A 27,871-nucleotide genomic window follows, 5' to 3' on the forward strand; every position below is an offset into this window, starting at 1 on the left:
GTGACTCAGGTCAAATTGTTTCCACCATACTCCTTGATCTTTCAAAAGCCTTCAATACTATTTCTCATAGTCTGCTCCTAACAAAACTCTCCAAACTCTACCTCTCTACCTCCTCTTTGAACTGGTTCTCTAGCTATCTATCAAACAGAAATCAAGCTGTTAAATGGAAAAAAGCAACTTCCTCTTACCTAAATACCCCTACTGGAGTTCCACAAGGCTCCATACTGGGTCCTCTACTCTTCAATATCTTTATTAATGACTTCTACAAATCTATCCCCCTCTCGAGCATCATCCAATATGCTGATGATTCTACTATCATCTGCTCTGCCTCTTCTATCCCCACACTACAAAAACTTACTCAAGATGCCTTTTCCTCCACAGAGCAATGGATGCTAAGAAATCATCTAGCTCTCAATGCCACCAAGACTAAATTAATGTTATTTACTCCCTCTAAACTCACTCCCCCCAACATTAACTCATTCTTAGTTACCAGTCAAAATAACCTACCTCTCGAAATAGTGTCAGACACCAAACTACTCGGGGTCCAGATCGACAACCAGCTAAAATTTAATTCCCACCTACAAAAAAACATCAAAAACCACATCAAAAACTTGGCATGCTGTATAGACAAAATGCCTATTTTACATCCACCACTAAAACCACTCTAGCTACTTCCTTTCTTATCCCCTCCCTTCTCTATGGTGCCCCTCTACTTACAAATCTTCAGTCCTCATTAAAAAACAGCTCTCCTCATGTTATAACAAAATTGCTAAATTTGCCACCTCTCATAGGTCTTCCACTCACCACTGTATTCCCCTCCAAAAACTACAATGGCTAGAACTTCCCAACTATCTCACTTACACTCAACTAACTCTAGCCCACAAGCTGATTCTAAACCCCTCCAACTGTCCTTCCCTTTCTTCTGCCCTTAAAATGCACCTACCAAACAGAGTCCTAAGGTCCAATAATCAGAATCTACTAGAAGTGCACAAACCCACTCATCCCCCAGGCAAAAACCTTCTTTCCTTCAGCCTCGCTCGCCTCTGGAACTCTCTTCCACCTAACATCCATTACCACTAATCACTCTACCTTCAAGAAATCTCTTTTCTCACACCTAGCATCTCTATGGGAGTGCTCATGCACCCACCCTCATAACCTACTCTACTATATAACCAACTCTACTACATGCCCTTTAATACCATAACCTACTGTTTTCATCTTCTATGTTTGCTTATTAATCTTCTTCTATGTTTGTGTTTGTTGATTCTATAGCATATACCAAGGCTGATACTATCAAATTGTAACAAACTTTTATATTTTGCTTATGTTCTTTTACTACAATGTACCTAGAAATTATTGTCAAATGTTAATGTACATTTATTCTTTTTTGGAGCTTTTCTCCCCAGGACTCCATTGAAAACGGGTTCTTCGTGGCCCAATGGACTATCCTGGTAAACCAACTGCAATAAATAAATAAATAAATAAATAAATAAAATAAATAAAGGAATTCCCAATGCTATTCTAGCATGTCCAAAGGTCAGTTGTCAATCTCCTCTCCAGTCCAGCTGGTGAATCTGGGAATCTTGAGGCAATGTTACAACTGCCTCATGTACACAGACAACCTTCTCCTCCTCCCAACAAATTCCAACACATGTGAGAGATGCAACCATATAGCAAAAACTGGAGGCTAAGCTCTCTCAACTCAGTACTGGGGTAACCAGTCAGGAGGAGAAGGAAACCACACTCACTACAATTCCAGTCTCACATAGACCTACCACGACAGCAAACCAAACATATAAACACACAAAAACATACTCAGAGGCTCTAAATAAAAATCTGCCCAAGCAGCAGAGACCTCCAAAGCAGACACCCAAGCAACCACTACCCCAAAACAAAACACATGCAACACATAGCTCACAAAGCCAGTGTGCCGAACAGTTACAGCTCTTAAGGCTAAACAACACACCTGATACACTTGTAATAGGTGACTCTATCGTCAGGCACACTGACGTCCCGCTCACCAGGTTGAACAAGGAGAAGGTCACGGTGAGCTGCCTGTTGGGCGCTAGGATCCGCCACATAAAACAAGCACTCAGGTCACTCCAAGGCAAGTACAAATATCGACTCAGTCATTGTCCATGCTGGTGTGAATGACCTGAGACATACCTCCCTGGACTACATGAAAAGAGACATAGAGGAGCTCTCTGAGCATGTAGCCCACGCCGGTATGACCCTGACATTGAGTTGCATCTTACCCTCACCAAGAATGATGCCACAATATGAAGACAAGATGATCAATTTCAACAATTGGCTTAAGTATTGGTGTCATTCAAAGGGGATCCAATGCCTGTCAGCCTGGGATGACATGCTCGACAAGCCACGATGCTTCGCTAGGGATGGCTTGCATCTGTCACCCCTGTGCATTCGGATATTGGCAAAGGCTCTTGCCACCCCCATAGTGCCTTTTTCAGGCAAGGCTCAAAAGACAAACCCACCTCCATAGGTATCACAAGGGATAAGAAACAGAGTAACGCTATTCAACGCCAGAAGTCTAAACCTCAAGATGCACGCACTTGAAACTCTCCTTAGCATGGAGAACATCGATATCTGTGCAATAACAGAAAACTGGTTCAAGGCTCCCGAGAGCACCCCAGCACTACCAGGTTATACCTCTTACCATGCTTTTCGGCCCCAAAATTTGGACCGAACCACAAAAGGAGGGGGGGAGTATCAATATTCGTCAAAGATACCCACACCTCCAGGTTGATGGCACAGCACGAAGCATCAGAGACTATCCATGTGCAACTAACAGTGGGTAAAACTGCCTTCCAGTTTATAGCCTGCTACAGACCACCCTCCCAAACCCAGGAACCCCACTCGGCCTTCCTGAGAACACTGGAAAATATGAAGGTCTCTCCAAACACCATTATATTGGGTGACTTCAACTACGCAAACATAGAGTAGGAGCATTACTCTAGCTCCAACACCCTAGCCCAAAGGTTCCTAGAATTTATAAACTGAAATGCTATGGAACAACTTGTTACCACTCCCACAAGAGGGGAAAACATACTGGACCTGATCATTACCAACATGGGGACTCTATGCTCCAGACCAGAAGTGTATCCCTCACTGGTAATATCAGACCATAAACTAACCTCCCTGGATATTCACATCCCGACCCCACCCCCTGCCCAGAAAACCACAGTGAAAAACTTCTCTAAAGCAAATTTCACACTCCTCAAAACCGAGGTGGAATCCTTCAAAGCCCCCGGGCCTGTGGAAAATACGGCCCAGACCGCAAAATCCTTTATAAACGCATTCTATGAACACCTTCAGGAATGCATGGATCATGCAATCCCAAATAAAACCAAGACCCAATCCTCCAAAGGCAGACGTCCTGTCTGGTGGACCCCAGCCATAAACAAACTATACAATAGAAGGAGGAAGCTACTACATGATAGAGCAAAATCCCAAAAAGGGAAGGCATCTCTGATTAGTATTAGCAAAAAACTACGGGCACTTATAAAATCGTCTAAGGCTAGCTTAGACAGAAAAACTGCACAGGACACTAAGGATAATCACAGAAAAAACACAGAAAAAAATACTATCCAAAAAAACCACCAGCACGGGAGACAGAAAAATGAGGTGAAAGGAAGATTCCTTTAATCCAACAAAATATATGTTCTGGTACCTCGGCAATTCGCCTTCATGGAACATTTACCATATACATGCATCTTCCTTTTATATACTTATCAATCAATCAATCAATCTATTCCACATTGTCAATCATTATTCAATTCATTTTTAAATTTTATGATAAAACAAAATAAATACAATATTTAATACATTTCTTAAATGTGTTCACTAAATACAATCATTAAATACTAACATTTTTACAAACATTTTTACAAACATTAATCATTTTCCACCCAAAACGTATTTAATGCCCACATAACATTAATACACTGCTGCTGAATACATAAATGTAATGTATAAATAACAATAAATATATCCTCAAATTCATTTTTTCAAAACTATAATGACTATATATCACATAAATATGACTAAAATGTCAAAATTTAAATAAAAGACTCAATTTTATATCACTAACCCACTCTTCAAATTCATTCCCCTAGGAAATAATGTGTGATATCCCAAAATCATTTTATGTTCCAACCTACATAATGCAGTCTTGAAATTCTCTACACAAACGTGGAGTCTAGCCAACACGCTAAATGAAAAACTAAGGATAATCACAAGGTTTTCTTTAGTTATGTCAGGAACCTGGGTGGGAATTCCCAGATATGCTCAGAATTAGTCCAAAATGACAAAAAATACACCGAACCCACAGACATTGCTAACATCCTAGCTGACAGGTTCAACACAAACATCCCCCCCCCCCACCAAAAGGGCAAATATCTATCCCAGCAGTGTGCTGCCCCCCTGACATCTCAGATGCTCAGGTAAGAGTCGCCCTCTCCAAAGCAAAAAACACAGCATCAATGGGACCAGACGGTGTCCCGGGCTGCGTCCTACATGAACTCCAAGAAGAGCTAAACCCAAACATAAAACTACTGTTCAATCTCAGCCTTACTACAGGATATGCACCCAAAGAGTGGCGTACAGCAACAGTGGTCCCTCTCCACAAAGGTGGTGCCTCAACAGACCCTGGAAACTATTGCCCCATAAGCCTGACTAGCTTGGTCTGCAAAGCTATGGAAAGGATCATCATGGACCTCATAAATAAAGATATTGGGGACCTACAGACACTGGATCCTACCCAGTTCGGCTTTAAGGGCAGATCCTGCTTCTTAAACCTGGTCGATTTCTTTGAAACAGTCACCAAGGCCATTGACGAGGGGAAGGTGGTCCACACAGCCTACCTGGACCTCGCAAAAGCCTTCGATACAATACCCCACTCGGGCATTATAGATAAGCTCACCAGCTTAAATATAAACCCCTATGTCACTAGATGGGTTGCAAACTGGCTCAAGAACAGAACCCACAAAGTTAGAATTGCTGGAGCCATGTCAGACTCCAAACTAGTTACAAGTGGTGTCCCACAAGGCTCAGTATTGGGACCTCTCTTGTTCGGTATATATTTCCCGGAGGTACAGGCCAACACAGAAGGACTGTGGCCGACCAAGTTTGCAGATGACTGCAAACTGGGCGCCATAATCGACTCTCCAGCCGATACAAGCATCCTCCAAAAGGGCCTCACAGAAACAGACAACTGGTGCCAGAGCCATGGCCTCAAGCTAAACGCCAAAAAGTGTATAGTCATCCCCTTTGGCAAAAACAAAGTGCCCACAAATTACCACATAGATGGTAATCCATTAAGTACGGAAGAAGTAATTAGGGACCTGGGGACCAAAGTTGATAGCAATCTCTCATTTGACAACCATGTGGCCAAAGTAGTTAGAAAAACATTTTATATAGCCCACCTAATTATGAAGGGATTCACATCTAGATCAGGGGAGGTCATCGTGCCTCTTTACTCATCCCTCATCAGGCCCACAACTGAGTACAATGCCCTTCTTGGGATGTACCTTACCAGACACCTGCAGCAACTGGAAAGACCCCAAAAGTACCTCACCAAGAGGATCAAAGGGCTCAAACAGATGCCATATGCTGCCCGGTTAAAGAAACTCCAGCTCTACTCAGTGGCATACCGCCTGCTCAGAAGCGATCTGTGCCTGACGTATAAAGCCATGTCCAACCCAGTATTAATGGACATGCTGCACCTTAGAAAATCCAAATCCCATCGAGCTACGCGCTCGAGAGACTTGAACCTCAGCACTGAAATAAATAGGACATGCTGGAGGGACAGATTCATAACCCAGAGGCTCCCTTCACTCTGGAATAAAATCCCAGTCCAGGTAAGGCAGAGTCCCTCATTGACTCTCAAGAGGAATCTTGATGAGTGGATGGGAGATCGTAGGTTTACCCCGGGTATCACTTCTGTGTCACTGTTAGACAGAGGCACAGTATACTAACCTCAAAAAAGGGCATAGCAAAATAAATTTAAAATGGGTGGCAAAAGCCAAACACACTCTGGCTAGGCTTATAAATGCCCTAGGGCAGATAGCCTAGTATGAACCTATGAACCTATATAAAACATGCAGCCGAGCTGACGCCATTACATCAGTTTTTCTTGCCCCAGATGTCAGGTGCCCCCCAAATGGGGAGCAAATATAATTAAAAACACAAAAAATATACCTCCAATCCCAAAAGCAAATACACCAAAAGGGCGTTTAAGCATAGTGAAAGAAAGTAGAGGTATAGCCAGAGAAAAATAGGGGGCTGGAGGGAGGGTAACCAGGACTGCAACAGTGAATACACATGAACATCTACATTTATGGCAAGTGTACACAACTGTACTATGTTCTTCATGTTTCACTGTTGCAGTCATTACATTTGGGTAGATTCCCAAAGCTATGGTTGGGTGGAGGGAATTATACAGCATTAGGACCAGCTATAAGGCCCTGCAGGACAGAAGTGGCAAAGCCAGCTCTGGATTTAGAGAAAAGTGATAAATGGTAATGTTTGGTGAATGTGAGCTCCAAGTAGCAGCTTCTAGGATGTCCCTGGTAGGAACACCTCTGAGAAAGGCTGTTGAAGTAGCTGCAGCCCTGGTGGAATGGGAGCTGATCCCCTGGGGGATAGTTTTTCCATGGTGCATATAGCAGAAATGAATACAATGGCTTATCCATTTGGAAATGGTTTGCTTTGAAATAGCCTTTCCCTCTGCCCCTGCAGCAAATGCCACCAGCAGTTGTTCAGATTTTCTTTGAGATTTTGTCCTGTTTAAGTAAAATCTAAGTTGTCTGTGTACATCCAATGAATGCAGAATCCGCTCCCCCTTGTTCTGTGGATTGGGAAAGAAAGTTGGCAAATGAATGGTCTGATTAAGAGCTACACTGGATAACACCTTAGGCATGAAGGATGGATTGGTCCTGAGAGACAACCTGTCCGCATGAAAAATTATGAAAGGCTCCACTGCCATAAGAGCCTGTAATTCGGAAATCCTTCTAGCTGAAGTGACTGCTAAAAGGAAAGCTGTTTTCCATGACATAAATTTTAAGTCTGCAGTAGCAGCTAGCTCGAAAGGAGGGAGAATGAGCTTCTCCAATACAAAATTGTGGTCCCAGGCAGGGGTTGGAGCTCTCCTGGGTGGTCTTAAGTTTTTGGCCCCTCTGAGATACTGCTTTAGCAGAGGATGAGAGAAGAGGGGAGGTTCTGTGTTGTAATGAGCTGAAATGGCTGAGGCATGGATTTTTATGGAAGAAAAGGACAGGCTCTTGTGAAGTATCTCAGTTAAGTATTGCAAAATCTGATGAATGCTGGGCACTGCTGTGCTTATCCCTTGAGATTGATTCCAGGCACAGAATCTTTTCCATTTGTCAGCATAAGATTTTCTAGTACTAGGTCTTCTCGCCTCCAAAATGATATCCATCACAGGTTTGCTGAGGGATGCTAAGGGTGAATTTAGGTGATTAGCTACACTGCAAGATTCAAAGTTTGGAGCTGAGTGTGCAGAATTTGGTTGTTCTGCTGAGACAGTAAGTAAGGTGTCTGAGGCAGGTGCCATGGTGGAAAGTGCGACACACTGCGTAGGAGTGGGTACCATTGTTGGCGAGGCCAGTCTGGAGCAATCAAAATCATTTTTGGTTTGTCCTGTTTGACTTTTAGTAGAACTTTGGTCAGCAGAGGCAGAGGGGGAAAGGCAAAGACTGACAGGTTTTTCCATCTGAAGGAAAGAGCATCCACGTTCCAGGCTTTTTTGTGATGAGTTCTTGTGCAAAATTTGTCCAACTGATAGATCTTTTTTCCTCACCCCAGAACTATGTTTGGGCTCCCTCATTTGTGTGTCAACATGTTGAAAATCCATGGTTCCAGTTTCCATTCATGTGGGACCATGAGATTTCTGTTTAGTTCATCTGCCAGAGTGTTCAGCTTTCCTGGCAGGAATTGAGCTTGTAGTTGTACTCAATAGGTCAAGGCTGTGTTCCACAATGCCATGGCTAGTCTGCAAAGGGGGTAGGAGTGTGTACCCCTTTGCTTGTTTATGTACCACATAACCGTGGTGTTGTCTGCCTTTATCATTAATTGTCCTGGATGAAGGTAGTCCTTGAAGACTGTCAGTGCATTCTGTACAGCTAGCATTTCTTTTTAATTGATATGAAGGTGCATTTGACTTGGGCTCCATTTGCCCTGAATGCACTTCCCTGCCAGATGAGCCCCCCAAGCATAGTCTGATGCGTCTGTAGTTAGGTTTTGAGTGGCAGGGGGTGGTGTGAATGGGAGACCCTTGTTTTGGTGGCAGGCCTTTGCCCACCATAGGAACTCTAGTTGCAGGCAAGGTATGATATGAATCATTGTTTCCAGTCTGTGACAATGCTGACTCCACAGACTTTTTAAGTACCACTGAAGTTTCCTCATATGCAGTCTTGCATATGGAGTTAGAAGAATGCAGCAGGCCATGAACCCCAAGGCTTACAGTATTTGCATTGCAGAAAGCAGGGTTTTTGTGGCCACCTGTTTGAAGTAAGTCACCAAATGGATTTGCTTCTCTGGCATAAGGAAAGCCATCTGGGCAGTAGTATTCAAGCTTGCACCCAGGAATGTGATTTTTTGAGAGGGTACCAGTTGTGATTTCTTTTCGTTTATAGTGTACCCTAGACAAGTTAGAACACTTTTTACAAACGCCAGATGGTTTAGAAAAATGTCCTTGTTTTCTGCCTGAATTAGACAATCGTCCATGTATGGATATATATGAATATTTCTTTGCCTACAAAATGCAATTACTGGAGCCAGGCACATTGTAAAGACCGTGAGCGCAGTAGATAAGCCAAAGAGCAGTGGAGAGAACTGATAGTGCAAGTAGCCTGCTTTGAAGCGGAGGCATCTTCTGCAAGATTCCCTGATTGGAATATGCGAGTAAGCCTCTTTTAAATCTAGAGTTGCCAACCAGGCATCTTTGCCTAGCATAGGAGGTAACTGGTGAAGAGTCAGCATCTTGAATTTTGGGATGTCCAGAAAGGTGTTTAGAGTAGATATGTCCAGAATTGGATGCCAAGATTTGTCTTTTCTGGGTACCATGAAAAGTCTTGAATAGAAATCTTGTCCCTTTTCCTCTTCTGGTACTAGCTGAATAGCCCCTATGCTCATGAGGGAAAGTACTTGTTTCTGGGCCTCTGCCCACTGATTTGGGGGCAGGTCTGGCCATCCGTTCGGAATTGGCAACACATGGAAATGAAATCTGTATCCCTGGGATACTATATTTAAAACCCATTTGTCTTTGGTTATAAGTTGCCAGTTTTTTGCATGAAGAACCAGTTTTCCCCCCAAAGGGGCGGCTAAAAGGTAAGTGCTTGGTAAGTGTAAAAGGAAGTCATTGAGACTGCTTACCATAGGGAGGTGTCTTATTGTTTCCAGATTTGGAGGAGGAGGCACCCCATTGTTTTGTTCTAAAAGTCCCTTGGGACTGAAACCTGGTGCCTTTGGAATGTCTGGGTTTGACTTGAGTGGCTCTCGAAGGAAATGGAAAGGACCAGTTCTTAGTAGGCCAGTGTCTACTAAATCTTGGAGGTTGCACTTGTAAGAAATCTTTCACAGTTTGCATAGATTTAGCTTTATCTTCCATCTTTTTTAGAACTTCTTCAGCCTTATTACCAAAGAGACGGTCCTGTTGTAAAGGAGCATCTAACAATTTTGCTTTAATATGATCAGGCAGATTTTGCTCTTTGAGCCAAGCATGCTTTCTTAGCACAGACCCAGTTACAGCAACCCTGCAAGAGGCCTCCAAAGAATCAAAACCACATTGCAAAGTATGTTTTCCAACTTGTTCAGCTGAATGCAATAAATCCTGTAAATCTTTACTTTCCACACAGTCAGAAATCAACATAACTTTCTGTTTAAGCAGTTTCATGATATGCTGCTGATATTTTAGCATATGAAATTGACAGTTTAAAGCTCTGATTGCCAGGGTTACAGAAGTTTAAACCTTCTTACCACATCTATCCAGTGCCCTGGAATCTCTATCAAAAGGGGTAGGATTTTTAGCAGTAGAAGCCTTAATGCCCTTGGGACCCTGAGAAATGGTTTCAGAATTTGTGGGAGTCAGGAACCCTGTAGTATCTGTCTGGCTTACAAGGAGCTGGAGGCAGAGAATCAGGAGCCATACTAGATTCTGAAAAAACATCATCAACAATGTCTAGAACAGGAGGTACAGCCAAAGGCCTACGCTGAGGAAGAAGAAAAAAATCCCTAAGTCTCTTTTTAGACTCATAAAAATCCTGACTTTCCCAGTGGAAATGTTCCCTTAAGGTATGTAAAGTTTCCCCAAAAGAAAAATACTCAGGGGGAGAAGCAGAAGGAAATCTTCTGCATCAGAGTCCTCATAAGTAGGTATAGATAATTCCTGTTCATTAAAAGAGTCAGAAGAAATAGAATCCTATTCAGAAGATTCATAATCAATGTCTTGCCTAGGCCTCTTAGAAGGGGGGGATCAGAGTAATTAAATCTTCAGCCATTTTGATAATTTGTTTTTTAGGCATAGGAGCCTGCACATGTGGCCCTGGCATAGTTTTTTTTAGACATAGGTCGTGATTTTGGCCTTAGGTTTGAAGACGGCGTTGGTCTAATATAGAAACCTGTAGGCCTGAAAACACCCTCAGAAGCCAGTGCCTGCACAGCGGCTCCAGACCCATCCAAGGTAGAGACATCCATGGTTTCCATAATTTAAGCATCTCGCGGCATACCGGACTCTGAATGGGTCTCAGTAGAGGCCTGCAAATCAGAAGTAGCGGGTATCAGGGGCTGCAAAAATGCCTCACTGTGTACCGGCGAACTGGCCACTGGCTTAGGAGAAGCGTCGTTGGCAGTTTTGGACCTCAATGGCCTGTCTCTGTCTTTTTCTTTGCATTTTTTAGGTATTCTGGTAGTCGGATTGCTAAACGACGACATTTCTGGATAATTAAAGTGTGAGCCAAAATATTTAGAAGCAAAAATGTACCGACGTTTGATAGTGCGTTGGTTAAATAAAGCACAAAACCGACAGCAAGGTACATTGTGGTCAGGGCCGAGGCAAGGAATACAGTACAAATGAAAATCCTTATGAGGTATTTGCTTCCCACAAGTAATGCAATTATTAACTTTTACTGACATCGGTAAGGAGCAAGAAAAAGTTTCCCCAACAGGGTACTTAGCTTTTTAGTTGAAGACTTCGGATTTGAAACTCGAAAACGAAAATTTCAAGAGTCGGCCGACAGGCACTTGCGAACTGCTTCTGCTTCGGGCACCGCGCAGCAAGAAAGACTGATGTAATGGCATCGGCTGCATGTTTTATACCCCTGACGACCTGATGTCATGGAAGAATGGACAGCAACTGATGCAGGACCCAAGACTTTGTTAATTAGGCCGACTGAGGGCAACCTGCCAGCAGATTACCCAAATGTAATGACTGCAACAGTGAAACACGAAGAACATCTGATAGTGCATGGAACCTGCCCTGAAGTGTAGGTATTTCCTGTAAGATTCCCTTATTGGGATGTGCAGGTAAGCGTCCTTTAATTCTAGGTTTGCCAGCCAGGCATCCTTGGCTAGCATAGGAAGAAGCTGTTGAAGGGTTAGCATTTTGAATTTTGGAACTACCAGAAAGGTGTTGAGAATAGAGAGGTCCAGGATAGGATGCCTGGAGTTGTCTTTTCTGGGTACCAGAAAAAGTCTTGAATAAAAACCTTGTCCCCTTTGTTCTGCTGGGACAGGGTGAATAGCCCTGATACTGAGAAGAGAGTGAACCTGCTGTTGGGCCTCCACCCTTTGATTTGGGGGTAGGTCTGGCCAAGCTTTTGGGGCTGGTAGAGTGTGGAAGTGGAATCTGTAACCTTGGGAAACTATGTTCAAGACCCATTTGTCCTAGGTAATAAGTTCCCAGTTTTTTGCCTGCAGGGCGAGCTTTCCTCCTAAGGGAGCAGGTAGTTGAGCAGGGCTTGGAAGGGTTAAGGTTAAGTCATTGTGCCATTTTTCCGTAGGGGGGTGGCTTACTACTCCCTGCTTTGGGAGTGGGAGCCCCCCACTGCTTAGGTCTGTGCGCAGTCTGAGACTGCAGCCTAGGTGGTCTGCTGTTCCTGGGTTTGGACTGAGAATGGAAGGGACTGGAAAGGACCAGTTCTTTGAAGGCCAATGCCTACTGAATCTGGGAGGCTGTACTTGTAGGAAATATTTAACAGTTTGTATAGATTTAGCTTTTTCCTCCATTCTTTTGAGGACTTCTTCTGCTTTGTTGCCAAAAATGCAGTCTTGGTTTAAGGGAGCATCCAGTAATTTAGCTTTAACATGATCTGGCAAGTTTTGTTCCTTAAGCCAAGTATGTCTTCTAAGTACAGACCCAGTGAAAGCAGCCCTGTAAGATACTTCTAAAGCATCAAAACAACATTGCAAAGTATGTTTACCAACTTGTTCTGCAGAATGCATTAAATCTTGTAATTCTTTGTGTTCAGCACAGTCAGGAATCAAAGTTATTTTCTGTTTAAGTAGTCCCATAACATGCTGCTGATACTTTAACATATGAAACTGGCAATTTAAAGCCTAAATGGCCAAAGTAGCAGAAGTGCATGCCTTCTTACCCCATCTGTCTAAGGCTCTAGAATCTCTATCAGAAGGGGTAGGATTTTTGGCAGCAGTGGCCTTAGTGCCTTTAGGTCCTTGGGAAATGGTCTCTGGATCCACAGAAGGATTCTTGAAGAGGAACTTGTGAGAATCAGGTACTTTGTAGTACCTGTCAGGTTTTCTTTGTGCTGAAGGTAAAAGGTAAGGGGTAAAGCTAGATTCCAAGAAGGCATCATCTACAATGTCCAGAACAGGAGGGATAGCTAAAGACCTGTGTTCAGACAGAAGTAAGAACTCCCTAAGTCTCTTTTTGGACTCAGAGTAATCCTGGCTTTCCCAGCGGAAATGCTCCCTAAGAGCATGCAAGGTTTCACTGAAAGAAAAATCTTCCAGAGAGGAGGCAGAGGGAATGGAATCCTCTGCATCAGGATCCTCATAAGTAGATAAGGGCAAATCCTAATAATCAGAAGGAGCAGAAATATCAGATTCCTGATTGGAAGAATCTGAAAGAAATTCAGTTCTAGGTCTCTTAGGGGTGAAAGTCTGGCTTCCCCTAATTAAGGTAATAAGGTCTTCAGTCATTCTAAGCATTTGTTTTTGAGGCATATGGGCCTGAGCCCGTGGTTTGGTTGTCAGTTTTCTAGGCATAGTGCGAGTTTTTGGCCTGAGGGATTCAAAACTTGTGGATGGAAACAATGGCGTCAGTCTAATATGAATGTCCGTAGGCCTGAATACACCCTCAGAAGCCAGTGCCTGCACAGTGGCTCCGGACCCATCCAAGGTAGAGACATCCGCAGGTTCCATAGTCGAAAAAGCATCTCATAGCATACCGGATTCCGAATGGGTCTCAGTAGAGGCCTGCAAATCTGAAGTAGCAGGTATCAGGGGCTGCGAAAGTGCCTCACTGAGTACCGGCGAATAGCTTAACAGAAGCATCGTCGACAGTTTTGGACCTATGCTGTCTATGTCTTTATCCTTACGTTTTTTCAGAAGATCGGTAGTCGGATGGCTTAACGAAGCCATTTCGGAGTACTGAGATCGAGTACGAAAGCAATTGGCTGCAAAAATAGCCCAACGACGAATAATTCGGGGGTTGAACAAGGCACAAAACCGACAGCGAGGGACTTTGTGATCTGGGCCTAAACAGGGGATGCAGTAAGAATGAAAATCTCTATGATCGATTTGCTTTCCACAGGCAAGACAATTATTAACTTTTACTGACATCGGCTGGAACAAGAAAAAAGGATCCCCAATGGGGTACTTATCTTTTTTTGAAGACTGTTGCTTAACTTCTCTTAATATCTGTGGTGTGTTTTGTTTGCAGCCATTAAAGCATTAAACTGCTAGACTATGTTTTGTGTCTGTTGGACTGTGTATACAGCATTCTACAGTCCATATCCTGGGTTTTTGGTGTCCTCAGCTGATGGTTTATATAATACTTCGTTGAGGAATATGGTATTTCCCCAGTATTGTATGATTTTGGAGGTAAAATATTTACGTTGCAGGGGAATGGCAGGTATCCCTTGTAAAAAAAAAAAAATGTTTATTATTTACATGCTCTGAGGTTATTTCCCTGAGCATGTACTGTTTAGTGTCATTTTTTGTTTTTCTACATATTATTTTCTTGGGTTGACATTAAAGATGTCAACATTCAGTTTTGAGGTTAGCCAGTATACCCATATATAACTATATGTATGCATGTATGTTTATTTATTTATATATATATATATATATATACCTATATATATATCTATATATATATATATATATATATATATATATATATATATATATACATATATACACACACACACACACACACACACACATATATATATATATATATATATATATATATATATATACATGTACACTGTACACACACACACACACACACACACACACACACACACACACACACACACACGTATGCACACACACACACACACACACACACACACACACACACACACACACACACACACACACACACACACACACATATGCCTGGCGCAGTGGTGCAGTGGTAGTGTTGTAGCCCCACAGCAAGAGGTTCTCCGGTTCGAGTCTCTGGTAGGATGGCTTCTGTGCAGAGTCTGCATGTCCTTCCTGCTTTTGTGTGGGTTTCCTCCGGGTGCTGTGGTTTTCTCCGACATTACAAATACATGCATCTGGAGCATTTCTCCCTGGGCCTCCGCTGAAAACTGGCTTTTTTCCAAGTCGGACTTTCCCGGTTAACAAATGTTAAATAAAAATAAATAACTGCATGCATTCATACATGCAGATATACACATGCAAACATACATACAAATGCACACTTCTGTGCAGCTAGACAATTCCACACTCCCAACATAGAGTGTACATGCTTTTAAGGTTAACTCATATTCTCCTGTTACATTACTTCTATTTGCCAAAACTTTGATAAGTTATACTGGCAATAATAAATATTTTAATTAGGAAGTCCAGCAAAATCACTGATTCTAGGCACAAAAATCCAAGATACCCGATGTTGATGTAGTTGTAGTTTAATTAAGCAAAAACAGTACTCTCACTTTTCGTTCTCCTTACAATACAAAGAACCTCTTCAGATAAAAGTATCAAACAGTCAATGATGTTTAAATCCATTTTTGACTACAGATGTTAGGGACCTTTACCCTTCCATCCCCCATGACCAGGGTCTGGATCATACCTTTCCTTACTTAAGGGCAGGGCAGCCCCAGATGATGAACTAAGGCTAGTGAAAGATTTGTTAGATATAGTCCTATCCTACAACTTTATTATTTCAACAGCAAATACTACCAACAAAAGGTAGGAGTAGCCATAGGTTCACCATGTGGGCTAGTTTTGCCAACCTGGTCATGGCCCATTGGGAAAGAGAATGTTTACTATCAAGTACACAGTGGCAGGCAAGAATAAAATATTATACAAGATTTTTGGATGATATTTTTATTTTGTTTGAAGGAGAAGAAATGGATGCACAAGAATTTATAGCATATTTAAACTCAACCACTGATTTTTTGATATTTACTTCGACAGTCTCTAAGGGTAATATATCCTACCTGGATGTACAGCTTAAGAAAGATGGAATTATTAAATTGTTTTACATCACAAATCTTTCGCAAGCCTACATACTGTACACATTTCTTCACTTTACAAGTAATCATCCATTATCACAAAAGAGATCAGTAGTCAAAGGCCAATTAGTAAGAGCAGCCAGAATGACCTCTAGGCTGGATGTGTTTCTGAGGGAATGTGGTTTTTTGTACCAGTTATTTTTACAAAGGGGTTACCCTACATCATTATTGCAAGATTTAGTAGAGGAAGTACAAAGTAAAAGAGATGCAGGAATTTATCCTCCACTCTTGACAGGGGGTAAGCATTACTCAGGATACTATACCAGCGAGGACGAGGAAGTACAACCCTTGTAGTTTTATTTTTCAATACAGTATTAATGCAAAGGAGATAATTATACTTATAAAGAAAAACTGGGGCATAATTATGCAAGATGCACTATTATGCGACAAACTGGAAAATCAACCAGGTTTTATTTTTAAAAGGGGCGCTAACCTTAAACAAATTTTAGAAGGAAAAAAACAACCATTTTCAGTGAAGAAAGGCATGTTTAAATGCCAAATGTGTAATTACTGTAAATACACAGATGTGGGTGCAAGTTTTGAACTTAGAGGCAGGAAATTTACAACTAATTATAAGTTCGACTGCCAAAGCAAACAAGTAGTATATCTGGCAAAGTGTTTGGAATGCCCAGCCTTCTACATTGGTAAAACCGACAGAAGGCTGAGGGAACGGATCCACGAACACGTATATAGTATAAGTAGAAATAAATTAGAAAACGCCCTGGTCAGACACATAAATGAACAAGTAGATCATAAATTTGTCTTCAGTCATAGATCACATCCCCCATGATGTGAGAGGAGGACCATGTACGTTGAAATTAGAAAGACTGGAATTATTGTGGCAATTAAGGTTAGACGCTGCCCATTTTAAAGGTATTAATGAGATATTTTCTTTGGCCTGCATTTTAAAACTCAGGATTTAGCACGCTGATTAAAGGAAATTATCGAGTGAAATATCAGCAATTTTTAATGAAATTTTAACTTTTGTTTTAATGTTTTCTCTCCCTTCTTGGTATACGTCTTAGATATAATATATAATTTATGAGTTTATGGAACATTTCTGATTTGTATACAGGTTACAGGTTTATAAAAATAATTTTAAATGGATCATTTAATACATAACTAAAATATGCTTTATTAAAATTTGATAGTTGAAATAATTTTTTTAAATATTTTAGCATGTTTATACCATATTTTTGGGTATTGTGTCATATTTTTGCACTCCATTTGGGGACAAATACAGAAATAGGGTATTATACAAACGTGGACAAGTTGTTGGTAATAAGACCCTTGAGGGTTAAGAGGTAAATCAATTAAGGAAGTTTAATTCAATAATTAAGTATCCAATGGCCTTGGATTTGTAAATCACGTCTTTTAAAAAATGTATTTAAACTTCATTGACTGTTTGATACTTTTATCTGAAGAAGTTCTTTGTATTGTAAGAACGAAAAGTGAGTGTACTGTTTTTGCTTAATTAAACTACAACTACATCAACATCGGGTATCTTGGATTTTTGTGTAATGGTCTGCCTAGAATCAGTGATTTTGTTGGACTGTGTCAGTTTGTTACTGTTTTTGGAATCTTAATTAGAAAGCCATAAATATGACATCAAATTATTTAAAGTCGGAGGGTTTAGTGTCAGACTTGGTCCCTCCACAGCATGGCCTGCACTAGTTAATACTACTGCTGGTCATTGAAACTAACCTGAATCTGACACTCACTCCTGAAAATGTTCAAACAACTCCCCAAAACAGACTGCCCATTTCTCTTGAGCATATTTGCACATGTTGCTTGTCAGTCTCCTGTCATAACTCTGAAGGTAAAATTGCATAGCTAGTATGTCCTCTTTCCTAAATATAGGCATAGTAATCCATCCCTTGATATGCATTTTATTTCCTGCTGTACTTCAGTCACAGGGTACTGCTATCTGCAAAACCTTACCAGAAAATAGATACTTCTATGAAAATAAAAGCACACTTCTTATGTAGCTTTCTAATAACAACTTGATGTATGCCAGGGCAGGCATTCCTAAATGCAAGAGTCACCAATTGGCCTCCTGCATTAAATTTCACAGTACACAAGACTATGGTTCTTCTCTTCCTATTGCTGTGCCCTGTACTGACCACTCTAAAAGTCACAACGAAATGCATTAAACAAATATGTCTTATTAAGTATAAGTCCGGAGTTATACTATTAGGCTGCATCATATGCTGTCTATCCATTTTGGAACATGCCCAGAAGGCACTTTTTGGTATAAGCCAAGGAGATGCATTACTTGTGACAGTGCAGCTAGCTTGCCATTCTAAGTATCCATATTAAGTCTAAATGTTACTAGTATGACTAGAATGCTACTGCAGACTGTACCTCTTTGTATGCTATGTATACTGTCATTTTACTTTTTCAGTTAGCAATATGTAGTGCATGTTATTGGACACTGACAGACACAGGTAACAGACTTTGCATGGTTTGTACATTGCATTACCTATTGCTTGAAGCTTGCATATGTTTACAAAATAACCACATTGTCTTTCAGGTTTACCAATAGCAGCAGAAGGTTGATACATGCTCTATGCCACTTCTGGTGTTAAGATTAGGGAGGTGCCTCTACAGAGATGCATGCAGCATGTCTCGTTTCTTCTAAGGTAGAGAATGTTCATAAGTAACATGCTTCACCACAATCATTACACTACAATATATTCATTTTCCTATGGAGTGCCAATATTAACCTCTAAAAATTATATTGCTTTATCAGAAGTTATTTGTCCATGTTAAAGTGAATGTATTTCAGTGATAAACTTTGAATTTAACCAGTGTTATCTATAATCCAACCTCATAGCAAATGACCATTTTGTAGTGAAATGAGCAACTTTGAAGTAAACAGTATTACACTGATTTAAAGAAAGGTACACAAAATGAGAACACATTCATAAAAATAATAACTTAATACTTACAAGCAGAAGAATCACAGTAGATTGTTATTGAAAATACAACAATCCAGTAAATGTATGATATTTTCATAATGCTCTTCTAGTGCAACACCTGAAAAGTTAAAGGAAAACAATCATACTGTTTGTTATAAAAAATCACTGGTGTGAAATTTAAATATGAAAACTGATGGACTGAAGGAATACACAATGATACTAAATCAAGACTAGACAGAAGACAATACTATTCACTCTACACGCCCGTATTGTCAGTACTTAGATACATCTGCAGAAGTCACAATAGCTTCTTACAACACACTTTAACTTTTCATTACTGCTTAGTGCTCAGAGTAATGAATAAGAAAAGACTGTTTAACTTGCAGCCCATTGTATCACTTTACGCAAGTTGTAAAGCCAAATAAGAGGAAACAACATGATTTTGAAAATATGGAGGATGTGACTAGTAAGTCTAAATCAATTAAAAAAGACTAAATAAATAAGGTAACACTATCTCAGAGATCATTCTCCATCTAGCTAGGTAGACTCATATTTCCATTACAATATAGTTCTTACATTTTGCATATACACATATGTGAAAAACATGAGCTCTGAATATCACAGTCAAAGAGACTGTCATCTTCTAGGTTGATTACAACAACATGCTTGCTTAACTTAAACTAAACATATACAGCATACTTTAGCATCACCCCTAACTATTCCCGCTCAGTATTTTCACTGCTGCTAACTATAGAGAATTAAATTGCCTACTTTCCAGCTTTGCAAAGTCCTCTGTCTCTTGTCACAAGTAGTATCATTAAACCCATGCACTTTATAATATTCAGTAACTACTGCCAAATAACGCACTTATTGACAGCATCTGTTCCTGGCCCATAACCTTATCTTGGCGGAGAGATCTGCATGCTTCTAACATCCTTAGAGGTATGTTGTCACTAGCTTGTGCTACTGGTAAGATTACCTTTGGCTCATCAGTCTAAGAAGAGGTGTCAGAAAACACAGTGATCTAGAATACCCTCTAGGTGGTATTACACAGCTTTGTTCAAAACAGTGATTCCAGGATCCATACCTTCAGCTACTCCCAGTGGCGGTGTTTGCTACTGAAGAACTGAAGGTTATGTCATCCATATAGTCTGACAGGACTCAGCCAAAATAAACTGCATGGAATCATTATGTGAACTTAACATCTGCAAAAAGACAGCTGGGCATCAGGTGCCATATCACTCAACTGGCAGGTAGGATGGGATGAATTAGGGTGGATTATGGCCTGGCAAAAGAACCTGATTTCTGAGGGACACATTGTCTCTTCACTCCTGATAAAGAAACTAGAGCTTATGTAGGATAATAAAAAGCACTAACTAGAATTAATTGCTCTTAACTCTACACATAGTATTGATTCTGAAACTAGGCTTTTCAGCTAGGCTTCTCAAGCAGGGGTGGTTTATCTCCTACTGGGGAGGTGACTGGTGGGAGAGGCCAGGACAGATATTGGATATTTACAAATCCTCAGATGAGTGCTATTCAGTTAGAATATATGTCAGTATATGAAAGTGTTGCCTCAATGTGACTGCAGGTTTCAGGAAAGAGAACTCTGTTCTTTGTTCATATGTACCTAACAGCTGTTCATAGTATTTGGTCTTCTTAAAGGCTGTAGTTATGATGCTTGCTTATTGGGTACAACCTATAAATTCTGCACTTCTACTGAGGGAAGTGATTTTGAAGGCCAACTCAAGCAGTAAGCTGTTTCTGGGTTATTGATGACAAACACAATGTTTACACTCAAGGACGCACATGTATGTACTTCCTACCAGAACACCTTGAGCCAAAGCTAGCGGTTCATCAACTTTTCTTGGTGAACTGGGTCTGACGAGTGGGCTGGCAGCTGGGCATTACCAGGGAAAACCTAAATATGCATTGAAAAGGGTGTCCTGGAATGTCCAGCCAGTCCTTCTGTGTGCGTAGGTTGTGTTCAGTCCCAACCTTCAGAATGTTTTTTCTCATATATCTGAAGTGGTCAGGGTCATGCAGTGTGAAATGATTCTCTTCAAGACCTCAGTAGTTTAAGAAAGAGCAATTAGCTGTGGCCAAAGGGTGGTCAGCATTTGTCATGGCAGTAACACAGAACAGAACTGATTGATATCAACAATGAAAGGCTAAAGAAAGAGGCTTTGGTGCTTCCAAGGAGGTCCTGAGATATGACCTAGATATGACTGAACAGTACTCACAAGCCAGTAAGGCACCAGCTGTGGTAATCACCAAAGTAAAGGTTTAGGTATTGCAGGAGTTTGTCAAGCTGGTGCACACAGAAGTTCTACCAAACTGTATGATGACTCAGCAAAATGAGATGGGATACTGCCCTGACTGAACTCAGCATGGGTGGAGACATGCTAACCTTAATTATTGACATTAAGAGGTCAAGGATTACCTGAACTCCTAAATGCCACATATGTGCCTCATCCTCTGTGGAGGGAACAAAAGAAGCAAATGGTAGACATGTATCAAATTCAGTAGTGTAAGTCACTGGGTTCATTAAACTGTTCTGATGTAGTAAGGCTGTGGGAATCAATGAGATCAATCCAGCAATATAAATTCTCAAGATGCTATAGTTTGTGTGGTGCCATAGTTGCCATACCTTTTCAGTGGCATGTGGCAGGCTAAAGTGGTGTCTCCAAACTGGAAAACCAGAGTGCTGGACCACATTTTCAAAAAATAAAATAGTGAAAAGGAACTGTCTAGTTGAAGATGGAGCCTACTCCTTAGCCTTTTGTGAAGCAGTTAGAGCTCTGATTCAGAAAAAGCAATGTAGATTCCACCCTGGCTGCAGAAAGTGCAGTTCTGTAAGTAAACTTACCATAACATTTGATGTTAAAATGATCACTGCTGCAGCAGCCTAAGCTACATGAGTTATATCCTGCATTAACATCGTTTTCCATGTTAAGAACCTCAAGTCAGCCAAATAAGCTGGTTCAAGTGTAGCAAGTGTTAATGTCTCTAACAAAAAGCTAAGATCCCAAGGAGGAGCCCGTTTTTTTTTTTTTGAAGATTCTTATGTAGCAACCCTTTCAAAAACATTTCCACAAGAGCATGGACTGAAAGAAGAGATCCATGGGCATGAGTAGATATATTGAAATGGCTGACAAATGAGCCTTGATAGAGGGACAGGATAGGCCATAGAGCAGTAATTCACTCAAGTATTGTAAAACTAGATAAACGATGGCCCTGAAATGGTGTTGGTTATTTTTTTGGCACCAACTAGATAACCTTTTCCATTTGCCTACATATGATAACTAGCAGGCTTTCTTGCTTCCATCAGCACCTGTTGCATGTTCTCATTAAATAGGTGCCTAAAAGGTATTAACTCTCTACCATCCAGGCAGTCAGTTGCAGTTATTTGGGGTTGCAAAGTATCAAACACCACTGCTCTGAACTTAAGAAGAAGTGTGTGGTAAATGTCTCTTGCCCCTTCCAAAAGAAGGAACAGACACTCTCGCCTGGGCTGAAAGGGAGTCAGGAATCACCGCAATGATCTGGGTGGATTCTCTCTGAATCTTCAGAAGGACCTTGCATATCAGTGGGAAGGAAGAAAAACATACAGGAACATTCCTGTCCAAAGAAAAGACAAGGCATCTGTCTTCTAGGCCTTTTTGCATAAAGACCTGGAACATATTTTTGCCATTTGAGTGTTTAGAGAGGAGGCAAAAAGGTCTGCCTGAGGAATTCCATAGGAATGGATAAAATCTTGGAAGATACCCCTGATCTAGCTTGTGTCTGCTTTTGTTCTGCTCACATAAATTTGCTCTGATGGAATGTAGGATGCCTGTAGAATGAGACTGGGCTGTAAAAGCTGTATTCCATGTTAACATGGCTACTCTGAATATTACATAAGATCTGATTCCCCCTTGCTTGTTTATGTACCACGTCACTGTGGCATTCTCTGTAACTACTTGAAGAGTTGCTGTGGACCACAGATGATTCAGAGAGCTGAGTGCCTTTTTAAGTGCTACCATCTATTTTACGCTTATGTATTTTGGTCTGTGTTTCCAGAGACCTTACACTTTTGTCCAATTGACAATGTTATCCAAGCAAAGTCCGAGGTGTATATTGTGACTGACTGCTTTAGAACAGAAGGAGGGAAGGGAAGACCTTGACTCAGGGATATAGGATGTCTCCATCAAGTGATTTCTTTATTTCACAAATCCCAGAACTGGAATTTGAAAAAAATAATGGATACTGATGCTGGGAACAAAAATACTTCAGATACCACTGTATCTTTCTCATGTGGAGTTTTGCAAGTGGTATCATGAGAATCATGGCTGCCATAGGACCCAGTACACTCACGTAGTCACTCACACCGACAGAAGTCTGAGAGGAAAACCCTGAAGTAGAGCTAAATATATATATATATATTTTTTTTCTTGTGGAAGAAAGGCTCTTTGTACTGTGCAGTCTAGCAGGCACACTAGAAACACAGGCTTGTGTGATGGAGTCAAAAAAGACTTCTGAATGTTCTCTTGGAAACCTAGCCTGTGTTTGAGATCTCTTACCCAAGTGAGAGACTGAAAAAGACTCTGCAAACATAAGCAAGTCTTCTCATCATTGCAAAATGTGGCTACCATATAGCCTGTTATTGGCTATGACAGAGCTTAGAAACTTTGTGAAAATTCTTGGAGAAGTGGATATCCCAAAGGGAAAGGAAGATAACTGATAATGTGATCCAGACACACACAACCTTAAAACATGCAGGCAATCTGGCTAAATGAGGAAGAAGCAGTAAAAGGTTATAAAGTGAAATCATTTTGCAATTAGGAAATATCCCAGACTGATTCAGAAAAAAAAAAGATCCAGAACTGGTTTCCAGGATTTTTTCTTTCTTTGGCACCAAAATCATTATTGGTGGTGGAGGGGGCAATGTCCTTTACATAGTAATGTTGCCTTATTAACTGTCCTTTGTTCTGGGGGATTCCAGCTTTCTTTTTGGAACCTCCCTGTCACTGCTTTTTAAACTTCTACTTACCAGCATTCTGCTGTGACAAATTATTTTGTTTCCACCAAAGCTGGACAGTTGATGATGCAGAAAATCCCTTGGAAAATTTAGAGAAGGTAGATTGAAAATCTGAGAGATTCCTAAAATTAACTTACCCCTCTCATCACACTTTTTGATAAACCTGGGAGCAGTGGATCCAAAAACTAAATCTCTACCCACAGAAGAATTCAAAAATCTAATTTTTGACATATTCTAAGAGGTTCTGAGAACAGAGATAAACAGACTTCCTCAACACAGTACCACTGGCAACAGACTTGGAAGCAATTTCTACAGACTCATAAACACACTAGAAAACAATGAGTAGTGACCTGAGAAATATAAGAAACAAAACCACACAAAGCAGATTTTTCCTGACATGAGAAAAGTGCAGCCAAAAAAATCCTCATATTTTCCCAGTTAGTATGAACTTCAACATATGGGCCTGACCATTTAAAATTCTAAAAAAATCGAAGTTGCAGAAGCATACACTTTTTGAGCAAATGTATCAATACTGTTAGCATGCTTGTCAGAAGAAGAAGAATTAGAATTACACAATGGTAACTCATTAGTATTCAAAAATATGCGTGCTGATTGGTTAGCCCAACCAGCGTGCCCATTGCAAATCGAGCATTCTCCAACTTAAAAAAGTCCGGTTGCCTGGACTTTCTTCTATTAATGTATGCATTTCCTTCGCTTTGCGTAATGTACCTGATTTTTCCTAGTATTTTGCCCCGTCTCTCTCATACCTCTAAACTGTCCAGATTTCGCAGTTTTTTTTCCAAAAAAGAATGCAATGGACATCTGTGAAATCCAGACAGTGTAGAGGTTATTGCTAAATTATTCCTTTAATGTGGCCATGTTTCCTCAGTGTAATTTTTCCACATCATTTGACTCTAGCCCATATTTCTAAAAATATATTTATACATGAAATATACTCTACCCACTAAAACGCAATGGAGATCTTCCTCTCTCCATTGCTTGCTTCACAAAACACTTATGTACTGTGTAAGCCTGGGAATGTAAATCCCATACGCATGAATGGTTGTCAACAAAGAGGCAGAATGTGGAAGCAATGCAAAAGGACACTACGGCACCATTATACAAATACTTTATTTAAGAAAACTAAGTCATTTCTTTCTTAAATATTGTCATTGTATAACAGCAATAACAGACTTGTGGGTGTGGGTATACTGAAGATTTACCCAGTCTTGCCTTTGTTTACTCATGAGGAATTTGCCCTTGTGATTAAACCACACCAATCATGGGTAAATCTTCAATATACCACAACCGCTCATCGGTTACTGCTAAATTAACTCATTCCCTCCAATGGAGCTCTGGAAGTTTGCACTGTAACTTTCAATGGGCAGAGAATAAGCTTTTTTGATGAGTCAAATTATGTTCTCACATTTCAAACAAATATTTATATCTCTGGAACCATAAAAGTTAATAAGGAAATAGAAATGGCAAGCTCTTCAGCACAAACTATTTTACAGTGATTATTAATATTTAGGTTCTAGGTCCTAAGTGTATAATATGTCACAGTAAATATAAGTTTGTAATATTTTGTAAACAACTTACATTATCTCAGCAACCCATCAAGTTACACACTTACTGTCAGCAGCAGCTTGTTCATCTAGCTGAGAGCTTTGTTAGGAGGCTAAGCAGCTGTATCTGTGCTACTTGGTTGTTGAGATATTTAGAAAAAAAAGCATGACATTTATGACTACTTAAGTAAACATTATATGAACAATTAATATGTCTTTACTTACTCTAGACTGAGGTCAAATATCAATACAGTTGTGTTTGCCATTGTATAAGCTTTTGGAATAAATATTTTAATAGTTTGCATGTAGCACGTTTTTGTAATTATTAATGCAAATGTGAACAAGCAATATTTGACACCTAGAGGTGCCAGTAGGATGTAAATGCAGAAACACTTGGAGGTGTCACTCAGTTATAAGGAGTTAAAATGTTTGGCAGCAGCTGTATTAGCTACAGCTATAGCTGCTGGGTCAGGATTACTGTATAAAAACCTGAAAGACTTTGGGCAAAAACTGCTTACTTAACTTTTTTTTCTTTTTTTTTGGCTAGAAGAAAGTCTGTTTGAGGGCATTGGTAATTTGTTCTATGGTCAAGTCACAAATGGTGCTTGTTTCCGAGGGAAGCTTAGCAGCAATAGCTGGTAAAACAGGAAAGTAATAAAAACTCACTTTTTCCCCACAAAACACAGTAGAAAGTAGTTTAAACACTTTCCACACCCCCTAAAAAGTAAAACCAACACAGTTGTTTCTCCACAGAAAAAGTACTTTTCAACATTTAACTTTTTACCACAAAAAGTGAAAAAGTGTGCCTCCATTTAAAAATACATTAAGTAATTTGACAGTCGATAAAACTACTTTTCTGAAGCTTTTAAAGTTACTGTTTTTCAGAAAAAAAAATTGTTTAAATAGCAAAAAGTTATTGTGGAAGGTTTTTTCCCTAAAAGGAACTTAAGTGCCCATGAATGGAAAGTACAGTTTTGTACCTACCATAAATGTAGATGTCCGATAGGTATGCATCTGCAGTCATAACATATGGGTTGTCCTGCCTCAGGCAGCCCTTCGGTCGGCCGGATTCCAAAGTCTGGGTCTGGCCTCGGCTGATGTCGCACTTTCCTCGACGTCAGAGCGTCTGGGGTATAAAAGCATCAGCCGACGCCATTTTCCTCAGTTTTTCTTGCCCCAGATGCCAGGTGCCCTCTAGGAAGGCTAAATTTGGATAAATGCTGACAAGTTCCAAACATTTGCAAATTATATACATGAATAAACAAACAAATACATCATAATAGATTCCCCCAGCTAGCTAAAAGAGGGGTAAGCACCCTAGGAATACCACAGAGGGGAAGGAGGGAGGATAATCCTGACTGCAGATGCATACCTATCGGACATCTACATTTATGGTAGGTACAAAACTGTACTATATCCTTCAAGGATGCATCTGCAGTCATAACATATGGGTAGAATATCATAGCCAATCTGGGGGTGGGAGTACTAAGAAAAGGATGGTGTAGTTAAGATCCCCTGCAGGACTGCAGTTGCAAACCCTGCTCTGGATCTAGAGTATAAAGGAAGATTGTAATGCTTGGCAAATGTATGCACGGAGGTCCAAGTAGCAGCTTCTAAAATGTCCTTGGTAGCCACCCCCCGTAGGAAGGCTGTAGTGGTGGCCGTGGCTCTTGTGGAGTGAGGACTGATATTTTCAGGAACTGTCTTTCCATGAAAGGAGTAGCAAAAGCGAATGCAATTTCCTATCCATTTTGAAATTGTCTGTTTGGAAATTGCTCTTCCTTGCACCCCAGTTGCATATGCTACAAAAAGTTGGTCAGTTTTTCTGCTAGTTTTTGTTCTGTCCAAGTAGTAGCGCAGTTGTCTGTGTATATCCAGGGTGTGCAAAGGTTTTTCCCCTCTATTCTGTGGATTAGGGAAGAACATAGGCAAGTGAATAGCTTGGTTCAAGGATACCCTAGATACCACCTTTGGCATAAAAGTAGGATTGGTTCTTAGTGACACTCTGTCCTGGTGGAAAATAAGAAAAGGCTGCACTGCCATTAATGCTTGTAACTCAGATACTCTTCTTGCTGAAGTGATTGCCAGAAGGAATGCAGTTTTCCAAGATAGAAACTGTAGATCCGCTGATGCTGCTGGTTCAAAAGGAGGTAGTGTCAGTTTTTCCAGCACAAAGTTGAGATCCCAGGCAGGTAGAGGGGGTCTTATTGGAGGTTTAACATTTTTGATCCCTCTCAGAAATTGTCTGAGGAGAGGGTGTGAGAAGATAGGTGGATCCACGTTGTATTCTGCTGAAATTGCTGAAGCATGAATCTTAATGGAAGAATAAGACAGGCCATCGTGGAACAATTCTGCTAAATATTCTAGAATATGTGCTAGGTTTGCCACTGTGACATCTGTGCCCTTTGATGTGCTCCAAATGAGAAATCTCTTCCATTTAGCTGAGTATGTCTTCCTTGTGGAAGGCCTGCGAGCCTCCAGGATAATGTCCTTCACCCTCTGAGATAAAATAGTTTGATTGGGATTTAAGGAATTTTCCAGGCAGTTAGCTGCAATGTTTTCAAGTTGGGATGCAGGGTCTTGAAATTGTTCTGCATTAGAAGAAGAGGCCATAGGGGG

At 40.6% G+C, this 27,871-nt stretch overlaps 1 long non-coding RNA gene across 1 annotated transcript in view; it reads right to left on the reverse strand.

Annotated features, from left to right (window-relative positions):
- Positions 1–27,871, reverse strand: part of LOC122813040 — a 486,352-nt gene that overhangs the window by 104,863 nt on the left and 353,618 nt on the right. The window contains exon 3 of the long non-coding RNA XR_006366628.1: positions 18,698–18,785. This is a non-coding gene — a long non-coding RNA (uncharacterized LOC122813040). The remainder of the gene's footprint in view (positions 1–18,697; positions 18,786–27,871) is intronic.

The sequence above is a fragment of the Protopterus annectens genome, chromosome 10.part0 (genome assembly GCF_019279795.1).
Source record: "Protopterus annectens isolate FY-2018-M chromosome 10.part0, PAN1.0, whole genome shotgun sequence".
Taxonomy (NCBI): domain Eukaryota; kingdom Metazoa; phylum Chordata; order Ceratodontiformes; family Protopteridae; genus Protopterus; species Protopterus annectens.